We start from the raw sequence: 13,493 nt of genomic DNA on the forward strand, positions 1-13,493 counted from the left end.
CAGGAAGACCAGCCTAAATCTTAAAGACAAAGACAGAGAAAACAAAAGGCAGGAAAGAACCCAGTACCCAGGTATGTGGTACCAGGCCAGACTGCTCCTTTGTTAGGAACAAAAAGGCTTCCACATGCATCAGCAGGGATCAGCAGGGGTCAAACCCTGCAAGAGACCCTGAAGGTCTTGTTCAGGCTGAAAGCATTCCGTGATTGTTATCTTCTTGTGCCATAAATTCATGAGAGAGGCTTTTGTCCAACAATCTCAAGACTTTATGGCAGTCATCTTAACTGTGGCCATACAGTAACAAAGTGGCCAGGCCCAAATCCAATATGGCTCCCTACACACTACCTCAGAGCAAAAGCTGGAAACTATTTTCTAAGCAAATGTCACAAGAAATAAACCATTCTATTATAGAATAAAATTGACATTCAACCAAAAGTTTTAAGGAAAGATAAGTATTTATCACATTCATCAAAGGAAAAATCCACCAATATGCACTATCAATCATGAATATCTGTGCTCCAAATATAAAGTCAACTACTTTTATAAAAGAAACCTTATTAAAGCTCAAAGCACACATTACACCTCATACACTAATACTGGGATACTTCAAAACCCCACATGCAACAATGGACAGATCATGGAAAAAGAAACTAAAAACAGAAACAGTGAAAGTAACAGATGTTATGAACCAATTGGCTTTAATATATAGAACATTTCATCCTAAAAAATATACATTTTTCTCACAACTTTATGGTTCCTATTCCAAAACTGACCATTTGATTAGCCATAAAAGAAGCCTCAACAGATACACGAAGATTGAAATAATACAATGTATCTGATCAGATCACCATAGTCTAAGGCTCATCTTCCACAATAACAAAAAATGACAGATAGCCCACATATACATGGAAGTTGAATAATTATCTACTCAATCATAGCATGGTCATGTAAGAAATAAAGAAAGATATTACAGACATTTTAAAATTTAATGAAAATGAAGGCACAGCATACCCAAACTTATGGTACATAATGAAAGCAGTGCTAAGAGGAAAACTCATAGCTCTGACTGCCTCAAAAAAGAAAATGGAAACAGCATACATTAGCAGCTTGATGGTGCACCTAAAACCTCTACAACAAAAAGAAGCACATACACCCAAGAGGAGTAGACTGCAGGAAATCATCAAACTCAGGGGTGAAATCAACTAAGTAGAAACAAAAAGAACAATAAAAGAATCAAAAAAAAATCAGGAGCAAATTCTTTGAAAAAATCTACAACATAAAAAAATCCCTTAGCCAGATTAACTAGAGGGCACACAGAGAGCATCCAAATTAACAAAATCAGAAATGAAAAGGGAGACATAACAACAGAAGCTAAGGAAATTAAAAAAAAAAAACTTTAGATCCTACTACAAAAACCTATATTCAAAAAAGTGGAAAAGCTGGAGGAAATTGATAGTTTTCTAGACAGATATGAGTTAACAAAGTTAATTTCACCATCAGAAAAAAAACAACATCTAAACAGTCCCATAACTCCTAAAGAAATAGAAAAAGTTATTATAACTCTCCCAACCAGATAGGTTTAGTGGAACACTCTATTAGACTTTTATAGAAGGTCTAATACCAATACTGTGCAAAATATACCACAAAATAGAAGCAGAAGGAACACTACCCAAATCCTTTTATGAAACCCCAATTATGATTATCCCTAAAGCACACAAAGACAGAACAAAGAGAACATCAGACCAATTTTCCTTTAAATACTGAGGCAAAAATACTCAATAAATTTTTTTCAAACCGAATCCAAGAACACATCAATACGATTCTGCATCCTGATCAATTAGGCTTCATCCCAGGGATCCAGGGATGGTTCAATATAAGGAAATGTATCAATGTGATCCACTATATAAACAAACTCAAAAAACAAAACCACACGTTCATTTCATTAGATGCTAAGAAAGCATTTAAGAAAATCAAACACACCTTCATGTTAAAAGTCTTGGAAATATCAGAAATTCAGGGCCCATAACTAAACACAATTAAAGCCATATACAGAAAACCAGTAGCCAACATCAAAATAATGGAGAGAAATTTGAAGCAATCCCACTAAAATCAGGGACTAGACAAGGCTGTGCACTCTCTCCCTACATATTTAATATACTATTCAAAACTGAAGCCAGAATAATCAGATAACAAAAAGAGATGAAAGGGGTACAAATTTGAAAGGAAATAGTCAAAATATCACTATTTGCAGATGATATGATAGTATATTATGTGACCCCAAAAGTTCCACCAGAGAACTACTAAGCCTGATAAACAACTTAAGCAAAGTAGTTGGATATAAAATTAACTCAAACAAAACAGTAGGCTATGAAAGAAATTAGGGAAATGACACCCTTCACAATAGTCACATATAACATTAAATACCTCGGTATGATTCTCAGCAAGCAAGTGAAAGATCTGTATGACAAGAACTTCATGTCTCTGAAAAAAGAAATTGAAGATCTTAGAAAATGGAAAGATCTCTCATGCTCATGGATTAGCAGGATTAATATAGTAAAATGGCCATTTTGCTAAAAGCAATCCACAGATTCAATGTAATCCCAATCAAAATTCCAACTCAATTCTTCAAAGAGTAAGAAAGAGTAATTTGAAAATTCATTTGGAATACAATAAAAGAACATTTGAGGAATCACCATCCATGACCTCAAGGGGGTATTAGCAATAGTGATAAAACTTTATGGAATTGGTACAGAGACAGTAAGGCAGATGATTGGAATAGAATTGAAAACCCAGAAATGAACCCACACACTTAAAGACACTTGATCTTTGACAAAGAAGCTAATACCATCCAGTAGGAAAAGACAGCATTTTCAACAAGTGGTGCTGGTTCAACTGGCAGTCATCATGTAGCAGAATGCAAAATGATCCACTCTTATTGCCTTATACTAATCCCAGTGAAAGAAAGACCTACACATCAAACCAGATACACTCAAATTAATAGAAGAAAAAGTGAAGAAAAGTCTCGAACACATGGGCACAGGGGAAATTTTCCTGAATAGAACACCAATGGCTTCTGGTCTAAGACCATGAATCAAGAAATGGAACCTCATAAAACTGCAAAGCTTCTGTAAGACAAAGGACACTGTTATTAGGACAAAATGGCAATCAACAGATTCAGAAAAGATCTTTACCAATCCTACATCTGGTAGAGCGCTAATATCCAAGAGATACAAAGAACTCAATCAGATAGACTATAGAGAATGAAATAACCATATTAAAAATGGGGTACAGAGCTAAACAAAGAATTCTCAGCTGAGGAATATTGAATGGCTGAGAAGTACCTAAAGAGACGTTCACCATTCTTAGCCAAATCAAAACAACCATGATATTCCACCTCACATAAGTCAGAATGGCTAAGATAAAAAACTCAGGTGAGAATAGTTGCTTGAGAAGATGTGGAGAAAGAGTAAAACTCCTCCACTGTTTTAGGGAATAAAAGCTTGTACAACTACTCTGGAAATCAGTCTAGAGGTTCCTGAGAAAATTGGATATTCCACTACCTGAAGACCCAGCTAAACCTCTCCTGGGCATATACACAAAAGATGCTCCAACATATACCAAGGGCACTATGTACATAGCAGAGTTATTTATAATAGCCAGAAGCTAGAAAGAACCAATATGTCCTTCATCAGAGGAATGGATACAGAATATGTGGTACATCTAAACAATGGAGTACTACTCATCTATCAAAAACAATGACTTCATGTAATTCATAAGAAAGTGGATGGAACTAAAAAATATCATCCTGATGGAGGTAACCCAATTATAAAAAAAAAATCCCACATGGCATGTACTCAGTAATAAGTAGATATTAGCCCAGAGGATTGGATTACCCAAGATAACATCCACAGACCACACGAGGCTCAAGAAGGATATCAAAATTGTGGATGCTTCAGTTCTACTTAGAACGGGGAACAAAAAATATTCAAAGGAGGAGATATGGAGACAATGTTTGAAGCAGTGCCTGAAAGAATGGCCATTCAGGACCTGCCCCACCAGGTGATCCAACCACACACACACACACACACACACACACACACACACACACACACACACACACGCACACACACACACACACACACACACACACACACACACACACAGAGCCACCAAACCCAGACAATATTACTGACGCCAAGAAGTACATGTTGCCAGAACCCTGATATAGCTGTCTCCTGAGAGGCTCTGCCATAGTATAACAAATAAGAGGCTAATGCTAACAGCCAACCATTTAACTGAGAAAGGGTTCCCCATTGGAGGCATTAGAGAAAGGATTGCAGGAGCTGAAGGGGATTTTAAAGCACAAAAGAACAACAATACCAACCAACCAGGGCTCCCAGGGAACAAACCACCATCCAAAGAGTACATATGGCCAGATCTATGGCTTCAGCTGCATATGCAACAGAGTACGGCCTTCTTGGGGCGGGGGGGGGGGGGGAGTAGAATCCACTGGTAGTAAAATTTCAGGGCAGGGAAGTTGGAAGGGGTGTGTTATTGGGAGGGGAGAGGGGATAACATTTGAAACGTATATAATAAAATATCCAATAAAAAAAGAAAAAATACTAGTACAGTTTAAGTCTCATATTGACCTTCACACACTGATAGTGGGAGACTTAAATGCCCTCCTCCCAGCAATAGACAGGTCATCCAGACATCACCTAAACAGAAATGTTGGAGCTGTTATAAACTAAATGGAACTAACAGTTATTTCTATAATATTCCACCTACAAACAAAAGAATATACCCTCTTGTCATAACTCTTGCCACATTCTCCAAAACTGCCCACATACTCATACACAAAGCAAGTCTCAACAGATACAAGAAAGTCAAAGTAATACTTGCATCATACTTCACTACCTTTTTTTTCAGTAAAACATTTATTTGTATCTATCTTTATTTTTTTAATTTTTTTATTAGATATATTCTTTACTTATATTTCAAATATTATCCCCCTTCTGGGTTTCCTGTCCATAAGCCCCCATTCCCTCCCCTCTCACTCCCCCAAGAAGATACTTTCCCTATACATCCCCCTTATTGCCCTCCCCCATATTCCCCTGCACTGGGGGTTGAACCTTGGCAGGACCAAGGGCTTCCTCTTCCATTGGTGCCCTTACTAGGCTATTTTCTGCTACATATGCAGTTGGAGCCCTGGGTCAGTCCATATATAGTCTTTGGGTAGTGCCTTAATCCCTGGGAGCTCTGGTTGGTTGGCATTGTAAGATCTCAGGAGTTGGAAAGATCTTCCATGTTCATGGATTGACATGATTAATATAATAAAGATGGCCATTTTTCTAAAAGCATCCCTGATTTCAAGCACTATTACAGAGCAATAGTCATAAAAACTGTATGGTATTGGTACAGAGACAGGCAGATAGGTCAGTGGAACATAATTGAAGACCCAGAAATGAACCCACACACCTATGGTCACTTGATTTTTGACAAAGGAGCTAAAACTGCCCAATGGAAGAAAGATAGCATTTTCAATAAATGGTGCTGGTTCAGCTGGAGGTCAGCATGTAGAAGAATGCAAATCAATCCATTCTTATCACCATGTACAAAGCTTAAGTCCAAGTGGTTCAAGGACCTCCACATCAAACCAGATACACTCAAAGTAATAGAATAAAAAGTGGGGAAGAGTCTGGAACATATGGGCACTGGGGAAATTTTCCTGAACAAAATACCAATGGCTTATGCTCTAAGATCCAGAATCGACAAATGGGACCTCTTAAAACTGCAAAGCTTCTGTAAGTCAAAAGACACTGTCATTAGGCCAAAACAGCAGCCAACGGGTTGAGTAAAAATTTTTACCAATCCTACATCTTGTCAACAAGGGTGTTGAGGGTACCTGGAAGAGAATGGGGGACCAGGTACATGAAGAAGGATGCCAAAAGTCTGATCAAGGTGACAATTTTATTATTTCCCAAGGCTGAATTTATACCATAACAGCGGTAACAGATGGAGGCAGAAGTGTGAAACATTTATGCAGGCCAAGGACACAGTATTTGTGTGGTCAACTGATGTTAACAGGATGTTGGTTTTTCAGAAAGGTTACAAGTTTGTCATATCATTAGTCAGGAAGATGTTGGTTTCTCAGAAAGGTTACAGGTCATCACATTGAGCATATTGACGTCAGATGTATTTCTCAGCAAAGTCAGAACTTTATCATATCATTATTCATGCTGACCACCAATTTTGTATTAGTCTTCTGCAGCCGGCTGGGGATTTTCCATGAACTCAGTAATACTTAACTCTAACTATGTTACTAATATCAATAATGGAGGATTTTAAGGAAATTGCTCCCAACAACATCTGATAGAGGGTTAATATCCAAAATATTCACTACCTTTCAAATCTTACATTTAATATTTAAGATTAAATTTTTGTATCACCAACAACATAAAACTTACAAACTCATGGAAGCTAAATAACTCATTATTGAATAAAGATGTGTGTGGCCTAACAGTGTACTGAGCATGGGAGGCATTGGGGAAAGGACTGAAGGAGCTGAAGGTGTTTGCAACCCCATGGGAGGAACAATATGGAGCAACCATAGTCCCCATAGCTCCCTGGGACTATACCACCAAACGAAGAGTACATATGGAGGGACCCAGGGTTACAGCTGCATATGTAGCAGAGGATGGCCTTGTCGTGCATCAATGGGAGAGGAATCTCTGGGTCTTGTGAAGGCTAGATGCCCCAGTGTAGGGGAATGATAGAGCAGGGAGTGGGGGTGGGTTGTTGTTGGAGCACCCTCCTTGAGGCAGGGGAAGGAGAGTGGGGTGAGGGATTTTTTGGGAGGGGGGACGGAGAGGGGATAACATTGAAATGTAAATAAACAAAATAACCAATAGAAATGGCTTAACAGAAAAAAAATAAAGTAAAGTAAGTACAATGGAAAGGTTATATAAATGTTAGAGAAGAAGTAGAGCAGAATCCATCCCAAGCAAGCACCTGAACTTATTACACTGACAATGTCATTCTGGCTTTTGTGCCATGAGTGCAAACAGGCTGAAGAATATTTTTCTAGAGATTAAGGAAAGCTGCTGAGGTCTATTCTGTTGCATAGGTGACTTGGTATAGAGACCCTAAGATGTCATTGCATGAAACTATCACAGTTAAGGCACCAGGCATATAGAACTGCCAGAGCCACAGTATACCTTCCAAAGATAGCAGGAGACAAAAAAATGGAACTAGTCCAAGGGAAAAATGTGTTGTAATTTGCAAATCTGTGAGTGTAGAATCATTTAAGTTCTTTGACATTAGAAATGGAGGTATACCATTTGGAGTTTGCCCTCTGGCTTTCCATTTTGCTTTGGTCCAGAAATTCTCTACTATTTGCCCTTCCTTTCCTTTTGGAGTGGTAATGTATGTTCTGTGATATTGTGTGTTACAGGCATATATTTTGAGGTTTTGTTTATAGGGAGTTTCAATAAAGCAACAACTTTGAATCTCAGAAGAATTCTTTACACTTTTAAACATTTGAAACTGTGAAAATCTATGGAGATTGTTAAAGTTGGACTGAATGCATTATGATGCAGCTATAAACCTATGGGGACTGGGGAGTTTTAAATGGGAATACTCACATGAGTTCATGTATATAAAAGGTTGGCCTCTAGTTGGTGGAATTGTTTGGGAAGAATTAAAATATGTGGTTTTATTGAAGGAGGTATGTCAGTGGGGATTGGCTTTGATGTTTTAAAACCCATGCCATTCTCTAGTAACTTTCTCTGTCTTCTACTTTTGGATAAGGTTATAAAATGTTAGACACTAACTCAGTACCGTACCTGCATACCTGCATCTCTCATCCCATCCTTCTATCAAAATGGTCCTGGGCTTGAAACCTCTGCAACCATGAGCTCCAAAGGGAAAATATTTTTTTCATATCCTAGGTCATAATGTTATGTCATAGCAGCACAAATGTTACTAAAACAAGTGGGGTGCTATCTAGTGTGGAATCTTTCCTTCATTAGCAACTTGGATAGTATTTTCTAGTACCGCAGATGCTATATCATAAGAAAGAGCCTTTAAACTAGATCCCAGTCAAATAATCTGAATCCTATATCCTAAGTGTCTAAATTCTTTAGGAATAGAAACATATCTTTAAACTTTGAGAAAACCAAGGCCAAGAGCTGAAGTCTCTACTATCTTATGAGTCATTTGGATTACAGTTACCAATCATTCTAAAGGATATTTTCATAACTTAAGTTATTTATTCTATGTATCTTATTGTACATTTTTCAGTATAAGTGATATATCTTTCTTTAATAATGCTATAGAGCAGAAGTGGAGATGCAGCAGCAACAGCAAACTGGAGCTCACACAGGTTTTCTTCTTCAGATATCCTGCCCTGCAGCATGATCACTGTGACTCTGAGTAGCACCAGGATGTTAAAGATGAAGAATTGTCTGGATTGAGTCTTCTGGACTGAGTTTCCGCAAGGTATCATCATGGACTGTGCTGCTGCAAGAGCCAATGTTGATGGCTGTGATCCATGCAGCCACCAGATACCATTCTAACATGTGGATGCACATGGTCCATGTTGCTTCTGGAAATCAGGTTTGTGGTCTTTGCTGCTGTCTGAGACCAGGTTGATACCCATGATTCCTGCTTCCAATTGAAAGGATATTGATGTCCATAGTCATTGTTGCCTCCAGAGGAAATGTTGATGTAGGTAATGTGTGCTGTTGCCAGAGGAAATGCTGATTCTTGTTATCTGTCCTTCTGCTTGTTGTTATGAGCAAGGAAACTTCCTTGGCAATGTTAATGATGACTGGAGACTCATACCAGAATGAAAGATATTGAAAGTTTATGTGACAATATTTGTCCCCTAAAATACTTGAAACAGTAAGCTATTGAAGAGAGTCTTTAAAATTTTTGATGATGAAATTTAGTTCTTCACAGTTGAGTGTTCTGGCAGGGGTTGTCGGGAGTGGTCTAAATTCTCTTTAAGGGACAGACTATTGGAAATATGACTACTTGACATTGCTCCAATGAATATAAGGGCAATCCAAATTAGATTTGTGTGTGTGTGTGTGTGTGTGTGTGTGTGTGTGTGTGTGTGTGTGTGTGTTTCCTGTTCTTTCTTTGAGGGAGAAAAAGGATGGGAAAATGGACATCGGAGAAATAGAAATGGAGTAGAAGTTTGATAGATTGTATAGAATTACCAAATAATTCATTAAAGTATTAGGAAAGAAGAATGCTCTAATTTCATCTGCTTATGAAATTTAGTTCATTGTTATCCATGTATGTATATCTATATAATTTTATGTATTGCATGGAATTTGAGGTACATATAAAATAATAAGGGTTTTTAAGTCTTTCTCAAGGAATCTTGGTATTATTCTTCTCTTTTTCTGTCTTCTTCTCTAATGAATTTTCTCATGCCACTGTTGAACTCCCTTTCTGGTTTCCATTTAGTTTTATAGTACCTGTATCCCCTAAAGTCTCCCATCCTGTCTGGTATCTGTATGCTTCCACAATATTTTTGCTACTCTTGAAAATGAATAGTGTGCAGAAATCAAAAGTATCCATGAGTGTGTGATGTTTTGAGTGAATATGTATTTTTTGACATGAACACAGTCATGTCAAGATCCTTAGCCTCAGACCCAGTGTAAAACGGCAAAATCTTCACCTAGTAGTGATGCTCAGAGAGAAATTGCAATACCTTTCTTTCTGTCTATGTGTAGATCTTGATAATATGTACAGAAAGTATTCACAATACATTTATTTCTCCAGATAATTACACAGACCAAAGATTGCTCCTCCAGGAAGAATGTTTCTGAGATTAGCTAAACCTTCCTCTTTGATCTAGTTCTATAATATAAACATGGAATCTTTTTCTTTTTATCTTTAAGTAACATCCACCTCCTTCAACTGTGTATAGTAACACCCTCCTTTATTCAACTCTGTATAACAAAAACGCTAAGCTTCCTGGATGTTGCAATTTCTCTATCGGTGAGTCTAATACAACTGATTTTGGCCATTTTTCTCTGTTTATCATTTCTGTCTCCTTGCCACACAGGGATGTGACTGCTTGCTACATTAGTATTCCCTAGTATCATTTAAGCAATAGAGCCTATTCTATCTCCATAATCCTGAGATAAACCAAGTTTCAAGGAACAAATTGGATAAACAAAAAAAAAATCTCTTTATCACAGAAAATTTTCAGCAGGTTAGTGTGACGTACTGACACTGAATGTTGTAGCATTAGAAAATGAATGTACCTCATTAAAGGACATTCAAAAATAGGTGAAACAACTCAACTGCAGGGTTTCAAATGATTCAGTGGTAGGCAAAGTAGACCTCTTATAATCAGAATATTTTAAAAGTGAGGATTTATAAGAGAATAGACTTATTATTCTAACTCTGTTAAAAAATTACCAAAAAGAGAGACTACTTGGAACTTGTCCAAATAAAATTTGCCCAAATAAAATTAGTTCTGAATTTCTTAATATTACAGTCAAAAAAGACTTACCCATTCTTGAACTCTTCTATCTAATACTGGGTAGTATTTTTTCATTGTCAACTATGTAAGAAAGTTTTAATTTCATTCTCTTTCTATAAAAGTTATTTCATTATTTTGTACACAAGCAACACTTAATAAATGTTTAATACACTAAATTAAACTGAGTTGTTCATTTCCAAATTATATCAATAAAATTATTGAAGGAATTACTTTACTTAAAATTCATACAATGTTGTCAGTTTATCTCTTTATCTAGCAAATTATATTTTTAAATATGTTTTATAATTTATTTTTATTTATTTTATTTTAATTTATTCCTTTCATTCTTAAAAATATTGCCAATCTTCCTATACCTTATATCTCCTCTGACACTTACATTACATACCTTTGGAGAAAGAGGCAGTAAGCCTCTCAAGTATGTAGCAGCAGTTGTAAAGAAGACATTAGAACCAAATATAATATTTATATCATCATTACAAATCATCTCACAGTTTTAAGCATAAAAACTATGATTCTATCTCATGCAAATTAAAGTTTCTCTGCCATCAATATGGATTATAATAAAAAATAAAATTATGTTTGATGATAGGAAAAGAAGTAGAAAGAAATGAAATGTAGCCATTCTCTAGCTTCTCCTGAATATGTCTATGTACCCTTCTGTAAAATAAATATTTGTCCTTTACTTACAAACTATTTGCAACAGCAACACAATGATAAACTAAATAGAAATCACAGGCAGACACTTTCAGTGGTGGCCAGTGTGCTATAGAGGTCATGGGATTTAAAACATTACTGTAATTTAAGGTGATGAACAGGTTTCTGCTGTTAGGCCATCTGCACTTCACTTGAATTTCTAGATAATCATAATCATAATTATGAAGCACTCAGATGCTGTTTTCAAAAAAATAAACAGCTTCCTAGCAGAGTGTCTGACCTGAACAAGTTAATGAGGATAATAGAGTTTTAACCTTCTTTATTCTTGTCATGCTCTAGGGAAAAAAATTCACAGATGATTATGAAAAATAGCCAGCCTTGGAAAACAAAGAAATACAGCTAATTACCCTGTACCACAGTCTACTTTACATTTTGGAATGAGAATACTCTGAGTATACAAAAAATTTAATACATAGGAAATTTGAATTTAAAGAGAGTTGCATATTTTACCATATAAAAGCCATAATCAGTGATGGGATACAAAAAGGACAGATGAGCAAAGATAACAATACAAAAATAGAACATGTGAAAGTAAGGCCTAATGGTATTAAGCAGATTATACATATAAATTTGAGGCAGTCTCACTGTATGGCCCAGGATGACCTGATTGTCCCTTAGTTAGTTATGCTATTCTCTCAACCTCATGGAAATCACTCAGTCACATATTCATAGGAGAGCTACAGTGTCCAGATAAGAAATGTTTTCAAAAATGAGCAATGTATGTTGATGTATATTCCTTACTTTTTTCTCTAGCAGCTTCTAAGTAGTGTCACTCCCTGGGCTAAGCATATTCAAACCATCACATTCCACTCCTTGGCCCCATTGATTTATCTAGACATATGAGTCTATGGTGCCATACCTAAACATAGCATAGTGCAAAATAGGTTTAGTCCAACTTCAAAAGTCCCTATAGTCTATAGTAACGTCAACAGTGTTAAAAGCCCGAAGTTCAAAGTCTCTTCTGAGATTCATCCAATCACTTAAGTGTAATCCCCAAAGTAAGACAGGAAACAAGTTGGGTAAACTCCAAACTCCACTTCTCCATGTCTGATGTCAAATCAGGCTTCAGATCTCCAATTCCTTTTGCATCTATGTTGACTGCCACATACTTCTTTCTCCTGGACTGGTTCCACTTCCTGTTATCAGCTTTCCTCAGCAGATAGCCCATAGGTCTGGCATCTCAAACATCTTTAGGTCTTCAAGGCAACTTCAGTGTTATAACTTCTTGTTTCAATGTCTGGGATCCACACATAAACTTCTGGGCTCTTCCTAAGGGCTGATGTCACATCTTCAGCTCTGCATTCTGTAATATTCTAAGTTCAGAATGATCCACTCAACTTCTGCTATTCTTGGTGATCATACCATATTACTGGCATCTCCAATATGCTGGGGTCTTCCACTGCAAGTAGGCTTCACCGATAGCCTCTCATAGACTCTTCATTGTGTCAAGGGTCATGACCCTTCAGTCCTGGGTCATCAACTTTAACTGAGGTTGCACTTTTACAATTGCCTTCCATGAGTTCTCATAGTGCCAAATCTCAGCTGTTCTTCATGATGCCTTCATGTCTTCAAAAGCAATACCACATGGGTGACTCTTATATATCATCAAGTATAGCTGCCGCAGGAGGTACAACCTTGGCTATCTCTGGAACACAGGTTCTTTGAGATCTCAGAAAACATTTCCCAGAAAATGTCACCTCTGTGATAGTGATGCTTTTCTTTTCTTAATCACCAGTAATTAGCTCCATCTAACCAGCATCAAATGTCTCAATTGTTCCTTCTAGTCCAGACACTAAAGTCAGAGACATGTGGGGTTTGCTGGGGCTGAAACATGGTTCCCTTGTTCTATTACATTGTCATCAACTTTTGGTTTTCCAACTCCTTCACTGCCTAAGATGTTCTGTTCTGACGTTGAACTCAGAGATCTGCATGCCTGTCTCCTGAAGACTGTGATGGTCCACCAAGCCTGGAATTAAGCTTTTCTTCACCTAGAACTTGCAAAGTTTCAGGCTAACCTTAACTCAGACATCTGTTTGGCTTTATCTCCTGAGATTAAAGGTGGGTACTACCATGCCTGGATCTAAATTTAGCTGGGTAGGATCTTGCCCTCAAGTCCCATTCCCTTAATTTGTTATCTCCTTGAACACAAGATACAGCTCCATTTCAATTCCTGGTCCCCCATTAATACTTGAACCATATATTCTATATTTTTCCTTTTCTCAGCTTGCTAGGCTTGTTTAAAATCCCCTTCATGAGA

The sequence above is a fragment of the Rattus norvegicus genome, chromosome X (genome assembly GCF_036323735.1).
Source record: "Rattus norvegicus strain BN/NHsdMcwi chromosome X, GRCr8, whole genome shotgun sequence".
Lineage (NCBI taxonomy): Eukaryota > Metazoa > Chordata > Mammalia > Rodentia > Muridae > Rattus > Rattus norvegicus.